Source organism: Mobula birostris, chromosome 14 (assembly GCF_030028105.1).
Source record: "Mobula birostris isolate sMobBir1 chromosome 14, sMobBir1.hap1, whole genome shotgun sequence".
NCBI lineage: Eukaryota > Metazoa > Chordata > Chondrichthyes > Myliobatiformes > Myliobatidae > Mobula > Mobula birostris.
In genome coordinates, this window is record NC_092383.1 from 15294596 (window position 1) to 15303298 (window position 8703).

Below are 8703 nucleotides of genomic sequence, written 5' to 3' on the forward strand. Positions count from 1 at the left end.
CAGTCTATTTCACAGAAAAGATTGATATTATGAACTCGCATTGTATAACATCAGCCAAGCAGGTTCAGCCTGCAGTATGATCGTCACGTGACAGTTGTCCGCAGATTACCTATTTGTTGTAGACCCAGGACATCAGTCAGGTCTTCGGATAGATAGTCTGAAGATTGGGATGGAGGGAACAGTGTTAATTATCACAATGGCCAGACTTTATGTAGGCTTAATGGGATAATTGTATCAATATCATTTTAATGCAATTCCAGAATCTGAATCAGGTTTATTATCACTAACATATGTTGTGAAATGTGTTGTTTTTGGCAGCAATACAGTGTAAGACATACAAATTACTGTGGGTTCAGCGAAGAGTGGAGTCAACGTTGCAGAGCGGCAAGCAGAACTGGCCCATCCTTGACTCCAGTCCTGACACCCTGACTTATTAATCATCTGGCCTGGCGTTTAAATCCTCCGAAGATCGGTTCATTCCTCTATCAAAGTCCGGAACCAGCTGCATCGATACACTCTGAGCCTAGACACCGCCCCCCCCCTCACTGCTTCCTCCTCCCTCTACCCGCCATACTTCAGCCCATGCCTAATATTTCCAAATTAGTCCGATGCTTAGATCGAGCAAATCTCTCACTACCGGTTTCGGTGCAAGGGCTCTGAGTCTCCTCCACTCTGCTTGCTTCGACTCTGACTCTGTCTGAACGTGCCTTGTCCTTGCTCCTGCACGCACACTTCGACCCTCAACTCAGCCTTGCTTTCTCATTGTTTACAGCGACCGTGTGCCATGAATATTTATAGGAAATACGTTATTAAGAAAATATTTAGTTTTATTTCTTACTTTGAAAACCACCATGATGTCGTTGCTCACCCTCAGCCGCACTGTCTGAAGCTGGATTCGATATTTGTATTAAAGAGCAGGTGTATAAGTGTACCTAACAAAGTGACCTCTGAGTGTATATCGATGAAGCTGAAATTTACAGCTTTCTTATCTTTGTGGTTTAACCATATCACTATAAATTCAGCACAAACTTCAAAATATGGCCTGTCCTAGGATAGCTACCTATGTTTTAATGTTACAGGCTGTATAACTCAGATGTTCCCCCATTCTCACGTTGAGAGGATGAAATGAACAAACAGTACAAGATATCCCAAACCAGAAAATGTAACAGTGGGAATCTCAGGTCTTTGTGGTGGAAGATATACATTCCTGATCAGGATTTGTTGCTATGGAGCATAAAAAGTCACAACTTTCCATTCCACCACTCCTCGTAAAACCTGATTTGTACTTCACGCGCAATTGTATGCCAGATGTACCGCGTAGCCTACGCCGCAGGGTGATGTGCACCTCCCCAAAAAATAACTCACGCGTTGCCGTGATGCAGACTGGAATAACTGTGATTGGTCTGCTTGGTAGCATCGCATTTCCGGTTGCTTATCTCTGCCATGTCTGTACACTGAGGCGAAAGAAATGGTTGGAGAAGATGAACCAAATACTCAAATCTACCTGCCGACACCCGAAACAATTTGAAATACATTTCCTCGCCCATGTCTCTCACGAAGAATCTCAGCACAGTGGCATAGAAACCCCACTGCCAACTAGCATTTTGGCTGTAAATTGCAGAGCGATGCAGACACAACAATGCATGCTCACTACGGCTAGGGCATCGCAGAAGTATAAATCAGGTCTGCGGCGTAGCCCGTACGCACAAGTATAAGTCAGGCTTTACTCTGGTATTTGCAATGCAAAGTCTTCCTCTCTGAGCTCAAGAAAAGAACCTGTTGCTCACTATCCCTGTTGTAACTTGTTACCCTTGAACCAGAAAGGTGACCTAGTTGTGCAGCTGAGTTCTGCTTCCAAATTATATTTGTATGTTGTATGTCGCTCAGATTCAGCTACAACCGGGAGTGTCCATACAGTGAGTAGAGTTAAAGTGGCAACAAGAAAACACACAACTACATGTAAAATATTTTTGTTGCTTATTAATTATTATGCTTACCAACACTTCTAATCAATTCTACAACAGGATCGGCGTGATCAGCTAATTTCAAGATGGACAGTCCTGGATGGAAAGGCAGAATGCAGATTGCACGTGTTCTTAGCATTTTCATCATGCTTCCTTGTCCAGTCACACAAGGGGCTAAAATATTGGTTGTGCCCTTGGGCGGAAGTCATTGGATCAATATGGAGATACTAATAGAAAAACTAAAAGCACATGGACACAATATCACAGTGCTTTCTTACTGATCAATTTTGTATCTAAAAGAAAGACCAGATCTCTTTGAAATCATAACGACTGAAAAAGAAATATACATTGAACGATCTAATGTTATCAAGCAGATTAAATTGCTTATGCAAAATTCATTGGAATGCTTGCAAAATGGTTGGACAACATGGGGCAAAATTAAGTTGCAGTTATCTTCAAGTGTTTTCATGTATTATTTACATAGCTTGTTTCAGAAGGAAACTAGGGCAATATGTGAAAACAAAAGTTTGTTAAACCAGCTTAAGAATGCAAATTTTGAGATATTGCTTACAGATCCTGTTTTAGTTGCTGGTCCAATGCTTGCTTATTATTTAAAAATCCCGATGGTGTATAATGTTAGATGGCATTGTTTTGGAGAAGCTCATTCTCATTTTGCCCCATTGCCACTTTCTTACATCCCATATCCAGACACACACTTTACAGATAAAATGAATTTTCTCCAGAGAACAGAAAACATTGTGCAATATCTTATTCAGCTAGTCACCACAAAATTATTTATATGCCCAATTTATAATGAAATCTGTCATCAACATCTGGGACCAGACACAGATATCCAAACACTTCTCTTGAGGACTGATGTGTTGCTGATGAGAGTCGATTTTGTATTTGAATTCGCAAGACCCACCATGCCAAATATTGTCTACATTGGAGGCTTCCAGTGTAAACCAGCCCGACCACTAGTGGCAGAGTTTGAAGAATTTGCTCAAAACTCAGGGAAGCATGGACTTATTGTCATGTCATTAGGATCCGTTATTGATTCCTTACCAAAGCAGATTACAATGGAAATAGCTGAGGCATTCGCTCAAGTACCCCAGAAGGTTATTTGGAGATATGATGGGGAAATCCCTCCCAATATAGGTAATAATACACTACTGACAAAATGGATCCCTCAGAACGACCTTCTGGGATACCCGAACACACGAGTCTTCATTTCTCATTGTGGTACCAATGGCATTTACGAGGCCATCTACCACGGGGTGCCAGTGATTGGCATACCTCTTATTTTTGACCAGTTTTACAATGCAGTTCGACTGGAATCCCGAGGTGCAGCAAAGGTGCTTAATGTTGCAACCATGCATTCAACAGATCTATTGCAGGCATTTAATGAGGTGAGAAACGGCACATTTTACCGGGATAACATGAAGAAACTCTCTGCTCTCCACCGGGACCAACCAGAGTCGCCAATGGAGAGAGCTGTTTTCTGGATTGAGTATGTTGCCCGACACAAAGGAGCAGGGCATTTGCGCTCTGAATCCTACCGACTGCCTTGGTACAATTACTATTGTGTGGATGTGATGGTTTTTCTGTTGTCCATGTTCCTCATGCTCACAGTGCTGCTGGTTGTAGCACTGAAGAAACTTTGTTGTATTACATGTAGAAGAAAGCAAAAGACTGAGTGAGGTTACATTATCTTGTGTTGGGATATGGTGTTTTATGCTCTTTATAACTGATTGATCTTTTTTCCCTGAAGTTAATCCATGGAACCTTCTTTCCGGATTTCATGAATTTAGCAAAGGCTATTTTGAGTAAAATCATCAGCAATAGACACATCATGTAATAGACTTTGTGCTTTGATATGCATAAAAGATTTGTAACTACCTGATCCACATTTCACCGGGAAAACAGGAGATGTAAAAAAGTGACCAGAGGTGTAAGAGAAAACAAACTAATTCAGCTGATCTAAGAATAAAGAAATATTCTTTTGAAAGGTGTTTGATTTTAATGATTCTTCATGTCGGTCAAATTAATTTTATCACTCATGAATCCCAGTGAAATTTTGGTCTAAAAATTATGCAAAAAAGGTCAAAGTTCATTGTCAAATATATCTTTGATGCTGATCACAGTACAGATTAAGTAGTTTACAATGTGCAGTATAAATGTATTTACACATATCATCTGCAGAGAAATGGACAGCAATATCAAGTGATCTGAAGAGGAATGAGCCACACAGTTCCCTAAACCTGTTGAGTCACTCAGATTCCATCAATGTATTGTATGCATTGACCTTAACATGTTTGCTCAACGACATAAAAACTATAAAAAATTTTGATTTAGAATGCAGAAATGAAAAAAAAAATGGGAACGGCAAATTCAAAGCAGTGACAAATAATCACGAAAGTTATTCAATTTTGTAACGTGAGAAATAAAATATTTTCTTTATTTAATTGCATTAAAAGCAATTTTCATTAATAATGTTAGAGTGCACACTAGTAGACTGCCATTCATTGATTTTTCTCCTTTCTGTGAGGGCTTTGTGCATTGATATCAGTCTCTCAATATCAGGCTGAACGTCACTCAGAAGGAGCTTCCGTGGCCCATGTTGCATGATTTGCAGTCTGTTTCGTTGTTTGTAAGATGGCACCAGTGATTATCAGCAACATTCTGTGGGCTGCAGACAATAGTTCTAAATATACTGTTAAATATATCGCTTTCAAATTACTCTCACTGCAATCTGCAGCATGCAACTTCCCTCCAAGAAATGTTCAAAAGTTCATTTTAATATCAGAGAACATATACAGAATACAACCTGAAATTCTCACACTTCACAGACATCCACAAAACAAGAAACAAGATCAGAGTTAATGATAGAAACATTCATCCGAAGCCTTCTCTTTTCTCCCTTCTCACAAGCAGCAGTAAAACCTGTAGCACCAGAGGTCCCAACATACTAGGCCACTGTTTTAATAAGACATGGAATGCCCAGGCCACATTTTGGTAAATCTGATCACTCGGCTGTGCTTTTCATAGCTGCAGATTTCAGCCTCTGCCTATTGTCCTGAAGCTTCAGCATTCAGGACAATGAACTGGGGGTCACAGGAGGCTGAGGAGTGGCTACGAGTTTGCTTTGAGTATGTTTTCTGAGTCGTGGTTGGAACAGATTTTATTAAAACAGCTGTAGACCAGAATGTCTCCACATAATTATTCAGTCATTTGAGTTCTCTGCGAACAGAACTCCTGGATGAACTATGAGAACTAGACTGGAAGAATTCAAGTCCGGTTATTGAGAAAGTTACAAGAGGTGAAGATACGACCTCTGTAAAGTCTTTTCATGGGTGAAGTGAGAATCCCTGAACAAACTTGAATCAACACAATAGGCTTGCCCTTTATGGCAGAGCTTGAATACTACCACCTCGTATAAAGTTAAATCACCTCTGTAAAAAAAAATAGAAAGCAGAGTAGCATGGTGTCAGGAAATAATCTTTCCTTCAATGTCAGAAAAATAAAAGAGCTGGTGATTGACATCAGGGAGGAGGACTATGCCCCAGCTGTTGACTACATTGGTGGTTTTAAGGTTGAGAGGGTTGAGAGCTTCAAGTTCCAAGGAGTAAACATCGCCACTGGTCCAACTATACTGATGTCATAGTCACGGAATCACACCCACACCTCTCCTTCCTCAAGTGGGTATCCTAATAACTCATCTGGGCACAAAATGTCGATGTTTATTCTTCTCCATAGATCAGGTGTTCCCAACACTTTTTATTCGATGGACCAATCCCTTTAAGCAAGGGATTCATGGGCCCCAGGCTGGATACCTCTGCTATAATGGACTGCTGAGTTCCTCCAGCATTTAGTGTGTGTTAGTCTAAATAAAAGTGGTCAGAATTCAAATCCCTCCACAGTAGCGATACAACTAAAATTTAGGTTACTATGGGATATTAGAAGCTTCATGACCCAAAATTCCCGGGAAACTTTGATTTTCATTAAGCCAATATCAATAAAGTCGCAAGAAAGTTACTTTAAAAGTTTGTTCATATGCTTATATTCCTGGAAATGTGGAATTACAGAGTTGAGTTTAAATTTAGGTTTAATTTATGTTTGTGAACGCTGCTTGTATATGGCTGTAATGCTCTTTGAAACTAAGTTTTTCATTGCGCCTGTGCAAGCATGTACTTGCGCATTTGACAAGAAACTGGACTTTGTTTTGACTCAGCGGATACAAGCCTAAAAAAGTTGTTCATACTGGTTGAAACATTCGGCAGGACTGAATTGAAAACGAACGCATGGCACTAACTATTATCCAATCTCCTGGACTTTTCCCCTAACAGCAGAAAATTTCAGCTCACTTTGCTTTGCTGAATCACAACAGCATCAGACAAAAACTTTCTATTACTGCAAGGAGTTCTTTATCGGTAAGTGTACAATTGTAATTACGTCTCCAATCCAGGTAATTTTTGGACGTATTTTAAAAGCAGCTTGAGGCTGAGTAAGTTTTCATTGCAATTGTCAGAAACATGTTAAAATTACCACCCCAGGGAATATGTTAGGGAACGAAGTTCTGATTTCCATTGCCCGCTTTGCAGAAGTCCACAATGTACGCCTTATGAAGAGAAGTATGAAGGGAATGGATAAGGGTGTCGCGTAGGGAGCGATCCCTGGGGAAAGCAGAAAGTGAGTGGTGATGGGTGGGGGTGGGGGTGGGGGAAGCATCCCCGTCCAGCACGTAATGCTCCGGAACTTCCGCCACTCGCATGAGTCCCAGGAAAGCCTGGCTGTTTGTCGGCTTGGTGGAACAGTCTGTGTTCCTAGCCTACCCTGATGACCGTCCGGCACTTTACCTATGCAATATCAACGAATGCATTCGTGCTGCTTCCTGCACCCTGCACCTTGCACCCGTGCTGAACTCATCGAGTTCACTCACTTTGCGTCCAACTTCCACCCTGCCCTCAAATTCACTTGGTCCATTTCACACACTTCCCTTTCCTTTCTCAATGTCACTGTTTCTATCTCTAGAGATAGCTTATCCACCGACGTTTATTATAAACCAACGGACTCTCACAGCTACCTGGACTATACCTTGTCCCACACTGCTGCTTGTAAAAACGCCATCCCCTTCTCTCAGTTCCTCCGTCTCCGCTGCATCTGCTCTCAGGATGAGGCTTTTCATTCTGGAATGAATGACATGTCCTCCTTTTTCAAAGAAGGCACTTTACTTCTTCCATCATTGACGCTGCCCTCTACTGCACCTCTTCCATTTCACGCACTTCTCTTACCCCGTCCTCCCGCCACGCTACCAGGGATAGGGTTCCTCTTGTCCTCATCTGCCACCCCAATAGCCACCGCGTCCAGCACATAATTCTCCGAAACTTCCGCCTCTTCCAACTGGATCCCACAATCAAACACATCCATCTACCCCCGCCCCCGCCATACAAGCATACACATGCATTTATTCTTTCCGCAGCGATCGCGACGGAAATTCGCCCATTCGTCCCTCCCCACTGGTCTCCCTCCTGGCAGTTAGCCTTGCCAGCAGGACATGTGCTACACCTGCCCCTACACCTCCTCCCTCATTATCATTCAGAGCCCCGAACAGTCCTTCCAGGTGAGAAGACACTCCACCTGTAAGTCTGTTGGAGTTAGATACTGTATTCGGTGCTCCCAGTGCGGCCTCGTGTAAATCGGCGAGACCCGACACAGATTGCGAGACCGCTTCGCCGAGCACCTACACTCTGTCCGCCAGAACAAGCGGGATCTCCCAGTAGCCAGCCCTTTTAATTCCACTTCAAATTCCCATTTTGATATGTCCATCCATGGCCTCCTCCACTGTCGGGATAAGGCCACGGTTTGGTTGGAGGAACAACACCCTACATTCCGTTTGGGTAGCCTCCAACCCAAGCATGAACATCGATTTCTCAAACTTCCAGTAATAACACCCCCCTCAACATTTCCTATCCCCTTGTCCCTCTTTCATGTTATCTCCCTGCCCCCCCCCATCGCCTCCTTCTAGTGCCCCTCTCCCTTTTTTCTTCCTTCCATGGACTGTCTCTTTCACTAATCAACTTCCTAGCTCTTTGCTTCATTCCTCCCCCTCCAAGTTTCACCTGTCACGTGGTTTTTCTCTCTCCCCTCCCTCCACCTTTCAAATCTACTTCTCAGCCTTTCATCTCCAGTCCTGCCGAAGTGTTTCAGCTTGAAACGTCGACTGTGCTTTTTTCCGTAGATGCTACCTGGCTTGCTGTTCTTTCAAAATTTTGTGTGTCTCGCTAGGATTTCCAGCATCTGCGGATTTTCTCTTTTTTGTTGCTCTTCGATGTGCAATGGAAGGTCTCGCCCCCTGCTTGAACACATATATTGAACCTGTGGCTCTCTGTCCCCATTGGAACTTGCCATTCTTGAAACGTCAACTAAAATTGTGTACCAGAAAAGTGTTCTAGTTGTGCAGTTGAGTGCTTCTTCAGAATCATATTTTATGTTGTATGTCATTCAAATTCAATTAGATATGAAAGCATACTCAGTGCACAGTTGATTTGGTTGAAACCTAGGTTCCCAAGCTGCACTCCTTGTATAATGATGCTGGTTCATGGTACTAAAAAGGTTGTGAACACCTGGGTTAAAGTGCAAACAAGAAATAACACAATTATATGCAAAATGACCTTGTTGTCAATTTATGATGCTTACCAATATCTCTTATCAATTCTACACCAGCGTCGGCGTGATCAAG

At 42.3% G+C, this 8703-nt stretch overlaps 1 pseudogene; it reads left to right on the forward strand.

Annotated features, from left to right (window-relative positions):
* The first annotated feature begins 2050 nt into the window (after positions 1 to 2050).
* LOC140209730 (UDP-glucuronosyltransferase 2C1 pseudogene) lies at positions 2051 to 3776 on the forward strand (annotated as a pseudogene).
* The last annotated feature ends 4927 nt before the right edge of the window (positions 3777 to 8703 follow it).